This window comes from Triturus cristatus, chromosome 7 (genome assembly GCF_964204655.1).
Source record: "Triturus cristatus chromosome 7, aTriCri1.1, whole genome shotgun sequence".
Classification (NCBI taxonomy): domain Eukaryota; kingdom Metazoa; phylum Chordata; class Amphibia; order Caudata; family Salamandridae; genus Triturus; species Triturus cristatus.
In genome coordinates, this window is record NC_140590.1 from 998,930,780 (window position 1) to 998,941,848 (window position 11,069).

An 11,069-nucleotide genomic window follows, 5' to 3' on the forward strand; every position below is an offset into this window, starting at 1 on the left:
CGTTTTTATCCACATTTAAAAATAAATACAGACAAGAAAATAAATGCTTTCTGTCTGTATTTACTGTAAAAATCAGTAAAAACGGAAAACAGGGAGCCTTAAATATAATATACCACTGTCTCCCTCACTGAGTACTCCACAGTTAGGTGCAAGCAGTTCATCACCAGCTCCAGATCTCTGCATCTATTCTACTTATCTAACCATATGCAATAAATCAGCATCAGCTTAATTCCATCTAGGAGAGGCATGTGACTGCTGCAGATATATAGTATGGATAATCCTATGTGTACATCAAATCCTATGAATATATTTCCACTGAATGAGCCTGGAAGCAGCTTTAGTAGATATATGCCATACGTCATAATGTATGAAACGCTCAAGTGCAATTTCTCCCTAATTCACAGGCTATATATTGGTCGTTCCAACTAGAGTCTTGCACAGATGGACACATTTGGCCAACCTCCTTCTATTAATCCCAGTCGTATTTCTAAAAGCTCTGATTCAAGGTGTCTACCAGGGAAATTTGGCCCGAGTGCTCCCAGTTTCTTTGACACTCTACTGAAAAACTAAAAACGGACCCACTGGGACTCCAAATATCTCCATAACCTTCTCAAATATTACCATTTGGTCCACGGTATATAGGTCACCAACAAGCTTGTTCAGTTTTGGGTTAGTGTAATCAGGATAAACTTAACATGATACTCAAATCTAACAGGCCTGAACCCATTTTTGTTGTGGATGAAGGTAATGGCACTGGGGATGTCATGCTAAATAAATTCCCCCAAAGTATTCATAGATGAAATTGGCGAATTAGCTGATTTTAAACATGAGATTGTTTTAAAGAAAGATGCTTGTCCCAAAATGTACAATGCAAGGAATATTTCCACCATCGTTAGAGGGGAAGTGGAAAAAAACCTTAACATATTAGTAGAGGGTAATATAATTGAGAAAATTGAGTCTTCCTAGTAAATTTCTCCCATTGTGGTCATGAGACGTGCCAATGGTAATATCAGACTTTGCATTGATTTGCGCCATCTTAATAATAACATTCTGGTTGATCAATTCCCTGTACCGCGCATTGCAGTAATGTTAGTACTCGTTAAAAAAGCAAGTTTTTTTCTATCATTGATCTGTCTATGGCTTATCACCAGATTGTGTTGCAAGATAATTGTAAAAGTTACATGGTATTTATAACACCAATGGGATGTTACCAACACAAGAGAATGCCATTTGGGCTTGCGTCGGCTGCAACCGTTTTCCAACGTGTTATGCACAATCTTTATGGAACAATTCAAAATGTTAATTTTTTTCCAGGATGACATTTTAATATTTTGGAAGACCATGACTTTACCTTAGAAAAGGTGTAGGAGATTTTGTAAGAACAAGGTATGACTGTGAGACATTCTAAATGCAAGTTTGCCATAAAATCAGTTACTTATTCGGGGCATGTTTTGTCGGAGGAGCGTCTAAGACCGAAAGGCTATCAGTAAGGCATCTACCTTGAACGGTTTTAATCCTCAGCCTACCTGCGCTGGTACTACTGATGCCAGTTCTAAGGGTTTGGCTGAGGTCTTAGCCCAGAAATTAAAAGAAGGTGGAGAATCGTGCTTCTAGAGCACTTACGGCAGCAGAAAAAAGGTACTCTACTATTGAAAGGGAGACCTTGGCTTGCATTTGGGCTTTAGAGCACTTTAGGCCTTTTGTGTGGAGGAAGCAATGTGAGATGAGAAGTGATCATAAACCTTTGGCACATCTACTTACCACTGAAAGGATGATTAAGGCGTCCACACGCATTGCCAGGATGTTGATGAGACTCCAAGATTTTGTATATGCGATGGTGTATGTTCCGGGTAAAGACAATGTTACTGCGGATTTTTTTAACAAGAATGTCTTTACCTATCAAAGAGGATGTGTGTGTGGGGTGGGATGAAAATCAAATTGCTTTGGTCCATGATGAGGATACATCACCTATGGAAAAAAGGATAAGGGTAGATGAATTTACCAAGGATGAGATTTAGCAGGAGGTTTGGAAATTTATGGCGAAGGGTTGACCCACGAAGAGCATGCTAAAGACTGACTTATGGTGTTTTTGGGAGGTTAGAAATGAACTATTGTGTGTAAATGGTATTATTTTGAGAGGAGATGGAGCAGTGACTCCTTATAAATTAAGACGGTTGATAGTTATGCAGTATTATCAGGGACATGGAGGTATCATAAGAATAAAACAATCTGTAAAGAAAGAATTTTGGTGGCCGGGTTGGACATTTTCATTGAGTCCCTACTTAGGAATTGTGTGACATGTGCCAATGTGGCAAGTCTTTGAAGACACTAAGGCCCAATACGAGTGAACATTTTGTTCCGAAAAACCCATGGAAGATTATTGCTATGGACATTATGGGACCTATAGGCTCTAAATATAAATACATTGTTGCAGCCGTTGACATATTTTCACGGTGGCCTGTTATAAGCATTCTGGAAAAGGCGGACACAGACGGTGTGTTATCCTTCCTTGATCGGGGTTTCACAGATAAGGGGCTTCCCGTACAGATCATCACGGACAATGGTGTATATAGTTTCTTTCTAACAAAGCTAAGGTTTATTTCCAGAGAGTGGGCATTAAACATCACACCACATCTCTCTATAATCCCAGTAGGAATGACATGATAGAAAGATTTAAGAGTGTGCTTAACGGTGCTATATAGATTACCGGTGTCGAAAATGATGGTTGGGATGTTCAGGTATGCAAGACAGTGTGGCTGTATAGGACTAACGTTAAAACGTTATGAGAGGCAGGTAACCCAGAACTAGGGGGAATCCATAATGGATTGTGGAATCCACTGCTACCAGTGTGGATATGGAAGTGGTGAGACAGAAAGTAGGGGAGAATCACAAGACCAACAAGTTAAGTTTGATTCAAGAGGCTCTATAAATAGTTCTAGTGTCAGAGGAGGAATGGTGGTCAAAGTTAAGAAGCATTGGAGAGTTAAAAAGGCGACTCTCAATTTATGGGGTCATTTGAAATAGCATAAGTTTTGAAAAATGCTGTGAAACTAAATGATGGAAAAGTACGAAACCTAAGTAGGATTGCTATTCTTAACCATTCGATGCTCATCACGGAGCGGTTCCGTCATGAGCATCGGTTGGGCTGTGCTTATGACGGAACCGCTCCGTCATGAGCACTGCCCCCGGGGGAAGCGCTGGCGCTCCCCCCCTGGGGCATCGATCGTGCCCCCACAGAGGGGGATGGCAGCGGAAGAGCTTCCGCTGCCACCCCCGAGCCCCCCCACGCTTCCCCATGACGTCAGCGCTCACAGCGCGCGCCGGCGTCATCAGGAAGCGTTGGACGCGCTGGAATCCATTTCTTCCAGCGCATCCAAGGGGGTAGAGGTAGGTTTGCTTGTCCGGTGGGGGCCGCGGGGGTGATATTTTTAGTATTGAGGCATCGGGGGAGAGGAAAGAGTATTTCCTCTCCCCTGATGTCTCAATACAGGGCATTCCTGCTCCACGATCGCGCACAGCGTCGCGATCGTGGAGCAGGGATGCCCCACTAGACACCAGGGATGTGTGTTGTTGAATTTGGGAAGCGACCTCTTGGGCAAGGGTCGCTTCCTAGGGGTGCCAAATTTTTTGAAGTCTTTTCTGCCCCTCCTGGGGGCAGATCGGTCGTCTTTCTGCCCGTTTCTGCCCCCAGGGGGGGCAGAAAAGCCCACTAGACACCAGGGATGTCTTTTATGTTATGTAGGAAGCGACCCCTTGGGCAAGCGTCGCTACCTTCGGGGGCAAAATAATTCGAAGACTTTTCTGCCCCCCCTGGGGGCAGATCGGTCTTCTTTCTGCCCGTTTCTGCCCCCAGGGGGGGGCAGAAAAGCCCACTAGACCCCAGGGATGTCTTTTATGTTATATAGGAAGCGACCCCTTGGGCAAGGGTCGCTTCCTAGGGTGGCAAAATATTTCGAAGACTTTTCTGCACCCCCTGGGGGCAGATCGGTCGTCTTCCTGGCCGTGTCTGCCCCCAGGGGGGGCAGAAAAGCCCATGAGACACCAGGGATTTCTTTTTCTTTATGTAGGAAGCGACCCCTTGGGCAAGAGTCGCTTCCTTTGCGGCCTAATTATTTAGAAGACTTTTCTGCCCACCCTGGGGGCTGATCGGTCGTCTTTCTGTCCGTTTCTGCTCCCAGGGGAGGGGGCAGAAAAGCCCACTAGACACCAGGGATGTCTTTTATGTTATATAGGAAGCGACCCCTTGGGCAAGGGTCGCTTCCTAGGGTGGCAAAATATTTCGAAGACTTTTCTGCACCCCCTGGGGGCAGATCGGTCGTCTTTCTGCCCGTTTCTGCCCCGAAAAGCCCACTAGACACCAGGGATGTCTTTTTCGTTATGTAGGAAGCGGCCCCTTGGGCAAGGGTCGCTTCCTAGGGAGGCAAAATAATACGAAGACTTTTCAGACGTCTTCCTGGCCGTGTCTGCCCCCAGGGGGGGCAGAAAAGCCCATGAGACACCAGGGATTTCTTTTTCTTTATGTAGGAGGTGACCCCTTGGGCAAGGGTCGCTTCCTTTGCGGCCTAATTATTTAGAAGACTTTTCTGCCCCCCCTGGGGGCAGATCGGTCGTCTTTCTGTCCGTTTCTGCTCCCAGGGGAGGGGGCAGAAAAGCCCACTAGACACCAGGGATGTCTTCTTTTTTATGTAGGAAGCGACCCCTTGGCAAAAACTGTTTGCATTTGTGCTCGATGTGTATTTTGTTGTCTTGTGAGTAATTTGTTTTTTTTTCCTTCTTTCTAGTTGGATATCGTTGGTTTTTGCTGTGTCACTGCAAAGTAGGTTCTGGTGAGTGTAGCTGTCTCTTGTAATTGAATTCTATAGTTTTTGAGTACATTGATCATTATGATAAAGGTACACATTTCTTTACTTACTTGGTTTGCACATTGTTGGTTGTTGTTGACTTGTTTGTGCAGTCTTCAATCTTAGTAAGTATAATGGCTAGCCGCAGGATTACTGCTCAGCAGGTTGTTGGTTTGCTGTTTGAGTCTTCCTCTGATATTGGTTCAGAGACTGACTCTGCATCTGAGGGAGAGGAGGCAGGGGACAATTCTGGCAGTGAGTTGTCTCTCCGTATGGAGTCATCGGATGATGAAGATACTCTTAGTGCGGATGAAGTGCCTGTGTTAGAGGAGGAGACTGATGTGCCGATAGTGCGGCAAGAGGCTTCTGGGCTGCAGCCTGCGGCTGCAAGGCTTCCCGTTGGTGTAGTGCGGCAAGAGGCATCTGGGCTGCAGGCTGGGGCTGCAAGGCTTCCCTTTGAAAGTGATGACCTCTGGGTTGCCCCTGGCATGGTGCAGCCGGCATTGCCAGAGTTTACTGGTGTTCCAGGGTCTAGAGTGAATACTGAGAACTTTTTGCCGGTCAATTTTTTTCAGTTGTTTATGGACGATGTGTTTTTTGCAGAGATTGTTGAGCAGACTAATTTGTATGCCGAACAGTTTTTGAGGGACAACAGTGCCAGTCTTAAGCCACACTCTAGAGCTACCCGGTGGACTCCCACAAATGTTGAAGAGATGAAGAAGTTCTTTGGTTTAACTTTTTTGATGGGCTTGCTAAGGAAGCCATCAATGTCTTCATATTGGTCTAGCAGTCCCTTGATGGCAACGTCTATTTTTCCGGCAGTCATGAGTCGTGACAGGTATTTGCTTCTGCTTCGGATGATGCATTTTGTTGATAATGGTTTAGCGTTGCCACGAGATCACCCTGACTGTGACCGTCTTTTTAAGATTAGGCCTGTCCTTGATCACTTTGTTGATCGATTTTCTGAGATTTATGCCCCTGGGAAAGAAATTGCAGTGGATGAGTCTTTGGTGTTGTTCAAGGGCCGCTTGGTTTTTAGGCAATACATTCCTAGTAAGAGGGCACGCTATGGAATAAAGCTGTATATGCTGTGTGACAGTAGGACTGGATATGTCTCTAATTTCAGGGTGTACACCGGTAAGGAATCTAGGTTTAACCTCCCTGGTTGTCCGTCCACTTTTGGTGTGACTGAGAAAATTGTTTGGGAACTTGGAAGAGGATTTTTTAACAAAGGCCACCATTTATATGTAGATAACTTCTACACTGGTGTGCGGTTGTTCAGGGAATTGGCCAAAGTGGACACTCTTGCTTGTGGCACAATCCGCTCTAACCGTAAAGGTTTCCCGAAAGAACTTGTTTGTCAAAAGCTTGTGCGGGGACAGTGCAGTGCGTTGCGTTGCCAGGAGCTTCTTGCTGTGAAGTTTACAGACAGGAGAGATGTCTACATGCTGACTACCATCCATGATGAAAGCACTGCACCTGTGACTGTTTGGGGTCAGGTCGCTGAAGCGCGCAAACCTGTGTGCATTTTAGACTATAATAGGCACATGGGTGGTGTTGACAGAGTAGATCAGAGGTTGGAACCTTACACTGCTCTTCGTAAGGCTTACATTTGGTACAAGAAGTTGGCTATCCATCTTTTCCACTTGGCAATGTTTTTTTTTTTTTTTTTTTTTTTTTTTTTTGAAACCGTTTATTGCAGTTTATAGAAGTTACAGGTATGGGCCTACAACCACACGGCCGGCCGCTAGAGCATCAAAAGCATATTACATACATACAGCAAAAAGCTTTCTCAGCGGTGCACAGTAGGAAGACAGGAGTGATCAATGGTGCAGGCCTCACAGCTCCATGCCCACAGTACGGTTCCATTTTCTTAACGCAAAACAACGTAAACAAACCACAACCGCAAGGCAACCCTCGATCCAAAGTGACAACACGTGCTCCATAAGTGGGGGATCCAAACCAGCAGCAAAATTCTGAAGAGGGGGACGGGAGTAGATCAGGGACTGGGGGACCGCGCGCCCGCGGCCAAGGGAGGGGCGCCATCTAGGGAGACGGAGCCGGCGAGGCCGCCGGTAGCAGCGGCGGCTCACAAATACCCCCACGGTAGGCGTTCCAGGGGCCCCAGAGTTTCATCCACGCCCCAGGCTTACCCCTCGCCACATACACCACCTTTTCACGAAACATACACCAATCCATATGCTCTTTCCAGGCCGACACCGCAGGGGGCCTCTGGGATCCCCACAATTGGGCAATATCACGCTTGGCTATCATGTATCCCAGAGTCACCCACCGCGCCTGCGGGACCGAGTAGTCATTTGGTTCCCAGACATTCAGCAAGCATCTCCTCGCTTCAGGCAGCAGCGCGACACGCGTAACCATTCGTAGAACCTCATGCACACCACGCCAGAATCGCTCCACCTTCGGGCACTCCCACAGTATATGCATGAAAGTCGCCAACGCACCACAGCCACGCTTACACATTCCATCACTGGCAAAACCCATACGTAAAAGCCTTGGCCCCGTCACGTAGACCCGGTGAAGGATCTTGAGCTGGACGAAACGAAGGCGAGCCGGGATGGCCACCTCTTTCGGAGAGGCCACCGCGGAGATCCAATCCTCGTCGTCCAGCTCCAGCCCGTCGGCAACCCAAGCCTCGCGGAGACTAGTCAGCAGACACGATCTATCGTTAATCAATTTTTTGTATATGAGGGAGATCGTGCTGTCCGGGACATGGCCATCCAGCACTCTGTCCTCCAGGGGGGAAGACTCCGGAATGGATGCAACATCCGGGAAGACGGAGCCCAGCGCATGGCGGACCTGTAGGTACCGAAAGTACTCACTGCCCTGCAGCTGAAACTCCGCCTGCAGCGTCTCAAAAGTTTTGAATCCCCCCCTCGTCCAGAGATCTCCCACCGTGCTGATTCCGATCGTGTCCCACTTCTCGAAGCCCTTCGACGTCCACAGGGAGCCCAACCTCTCAGATGCATACAGCGGAGACGCTCGGGTCAAACGGTCCTTCCACCCCATAGCCGCATTAGCCGCGTGCCAGACACGCACCATGACACGCGTCGGTCCCGTCAAACGGGAGTCGGGCGCGCCAGAGTAGAGCGCTCGATTATAATCGCCACCGGGCAGAAGCGTCCTGTCCATCTCAAATGCCGGGTTCAAGGCGGGCCCGTAAAGGCCATGATTAATTGCAGCTAGTTGGGAGGCCCAGTAGTACCGTTTGATGTCCGGGAGGGCGACCCCTCCATCGTACCACGGGAGCGTCAATTTAGCCAGAGCAATACGCGGCCTCCCGTCCCAGAACAGGCGCCGCTGGAGGCCCTCCACCTCGCGAAAGTAGCGTGCCGGGACCAGGTCCATGGTATTCTGGAGGGCGTAGAGGAAGCGCGGCAGGGACATCATTTTAAATAAGGCCGCTCGGCCGAGCGGCGAGAGCGGCAGACGCCGCCAGCGCACCACGTCCTCCCTCAGACGCTGGAGGGGGGGCAGCAAGTTCCGCTCATAGCGGGCCTCCGGGTCAAGAGTGATATATATACCCAGGTACCGGAAACCCTGGGAGGCAATCTGGATCGGACAGTCCCGTGGCAAGACCGGGGCCTCCCCGGAGAGCACATAGACACAGGATTTCGCCCAGTTGATGACCAGGCCTGAGTTGCGACCGAAGGAGCGCAAAACATCAACCAGGACGATCAGTGACTTGCGCGGGGAGGCGAGATACAAAAGGATATCGTCAGCATAGAGGGACACGCGGTCCTCATGCTCGGGGGTCCAGCGGAGACCACGGATAGAAGGGTGCCACCGCAACCACTCCGCCAGGGGCTCCATGGCCAGGGCGAACAGGAGAGGCGACAGGGGACAACCCTGTCGCGTGCCCCGCCCCAGCGCGAATGGGGCAGATACTCGCCCATTCACCACCACCTGCGCCAACGGGCCCGAATATAGCAATTTGACCCAGCTGACGAAACCCGGGCCGAACCCAAACTTCGCCAGCATCGCCCAAATATATGGCCATTCGAGCGTATCAAACGCCATGGTGGCGTCCAAGGACGCCAAGATGGCCGGCTCCCGCACAAATGGGACACGCGCGAGCACCCCGTGTAAGCGCCGCAGATTAAGCGCCGTGTTGCGGTGTGGTATAAAGCCCGATTGGTCTTGGTGGACCAAATCGCCCACCACGCCAACCAACCGGTTGGCCAACACCTTGGCGAGGATTTTGGGCTCCGCGTTCAGAAGCGAAATCGGCCTATAGGATGTGACCCGCTCACGGGGCTTCCCCTCCTTATGGATCACCACAATTGTAGCCAGACGCTGGTCCGGCGGGAGGGAGCCCTGCGAGTGGGCCGCAAGGAACATCGCGCGCAGGTGGGGCGCCAACACATCCGGGCGTAGCTTGTATAGCTCAATGGGAATACCATTGGGGCCCATTGCCTTGCCGGATGCAACCGAGCGAATAGCCGAGGCAATTTCGTCCGAGGTGGGCGGGGCATCCAGCGAATCCCTGTCCTCCACCGTAAGGGAGGGCAGTGCGATGTCCCGAAGCAAGGCATGGGAATCTTCCTCCGAGCAGGGAGAAACCGGGGAGTAGACTTCGCGGAAATAATCCGCGAAGCAGGAGACAATGGCTTCCGGCTCAGTGACGCACACACCATCCACGCTCTCAATCAAAGGCACCACGCGGCTCGCTCTTTCCCTCTTGTCCAACCACGCAATCAATTTGCCAGCCTTGTCACCCACATCATACAATCGCCCCTGCTGCTCTCTACTGAGGCCCCTGGCCGCCTCCGTGACGAGGGCCCGATAGGCCGCCTGCTTTAAGTGCAAAACATGCAACTTGGCGTCTGTTACCCCGCTCCCCAGGTCACCCTCCAGTTCTGCAATCTCGGCCTCAACCCGGGTCACCTCCTCCCGCTCGCGCCGCCGGGCATTGGAAATAAAGGAGAGGGCCTCCCCTCTAAGAACCACCTTGAAAGCCTCCCACAGGGAGATGGCAGACGGGACCGACCCCACATTCTCATCGAAATAGCGCTGTAAGGATTTGATCAAGTCGGCACGAATGGTGGGGTCGCGCAAATACCATGCATTGATCGGGGCCACTCTGCCATCCCCCCTCGGGAAGACATCGAAATGCAACAACAATGGGGAGTGGTCTGAGATACCCCGTGCCAAATGGCGCACCTCCCCCACCCTCCCTGCCTGGGCCGCCGGGACAAGGATGTAATCAAGCCGCGAGAGGCTACCATGGGCCCCCGAGTGGAAGGTGTACTGTTGCAATACGGGATGCTTTAAGCGCCAGCAATCCACCAGGCCCAGCGTGTCTAAAAGGCCGGGCAGCCACGCCTGTGCCTGGGGGAGGTCCCTAGGGGGATGGCGATCCATAGACCCAGAGGCAACCGCGTTAAAGTCCCCTCCAACCACCAACAGGCCACCCGGAAGGTCCAGAAGGAGGCGCCCCAGGTCCGCAAATGTAGTGGCTTGTAACCCAGGCGGGACGTACACTGATATAAAGATAAACACTCTACCCTCCATTCGTCCCACCAGAACAGTGTAACGTCCCCTCTCATCATGGCGCACCTCGTCAATCTCCAACGGGAGCGAGTTCTTGACCATAATACCCACCCCCCGCGAGCCCGAAGTGAAGCCGGAGTGGGCCGCCAAACGATATCCCCGCCGATTCATTGCATGAAAGGTGTTACCTATAAGGTGTGTCTCCTGCAGGAAGACAACATCTGGAGAAATACGTTTTAAATACTGCAGGACCACACCACGCTTAATCCTATCCCCCAGGCCGTTAACATTCCATGACAACACAATCAAATCCCTACCCCCCATCATACGTCAAAACAACCGGTCGCCCCCCACCGAGCATCTTAAAAACAACAAAACAGTTGCGGGTTTGCCTTGCGGTGCTAACAAACAATACACCCCCCCCACCCCCCGGTCCCAACAGAACTCCCCCCTCCCTGCACCCCTGCATGAGCCCAGACAGCCCCCCCAAAGTGCAGTGTGCCTGTCGCCCCATAGCTAAGTACTAACTAGTCCCCCCGAGGAGGAGGGAAGCCCCCAGCAGACCCCACCCGACCTCCCTGGGAGGGGAACATACGAAAGCAATATATGGTAAAGGAACAATATCCAGAGCAAGGCCTATACAGTCACCCCTCAATTCTGATCCGGCGGGCCCTCCCCGCCAGCCGCGCCCCCCCCACCCCGATCTCCAGGCAA